This window comes from Sinocyclocheilus grahami, unplaced genomic scaffold, assembly GCF_001515645.1.
Source record: "Sinocyclocheilus grahami isolate Dianchi unplaced genomic scaffold, SAMN03320097.WGS_v1.1 scaffold313.1, whole genome shotgun sequence".
Classification (NCBI taxonomy): domain Eukaryota; kingdom Metazoa; phylum Chordata; class Actinopteri; order Cypriniformes; family Cyprinidae; genus Sinocyclocheilus; species Sinocyclocheilus grahami.
The window spans coordinates 1,483,373-1,483,591 of NW_015505492.1; positions in this window are offsets into that span (position 1 = coordinate 1,483,373).

Here is a 219-nt window from a genome sequence, read left to right on the forward strand (position 1 = left end):
CGGAACTGTAGGGCTTATTGGAATTTCACCAATTTCCATTTCTTTTACCACTCTAGGCACTTCCCATCCAAAACTTTTGATTTCTTTCTTTCCTTTTTCCCAGAAAGGTTATGTTCTAATATATTGACCCAATATATTAGTGACAGTTCAATTCTTCTAAGATCTAAAGGCATTTCTCCCATTTCAATCTGCAAGGCTGCAGTTGGTGTAGATCTCATC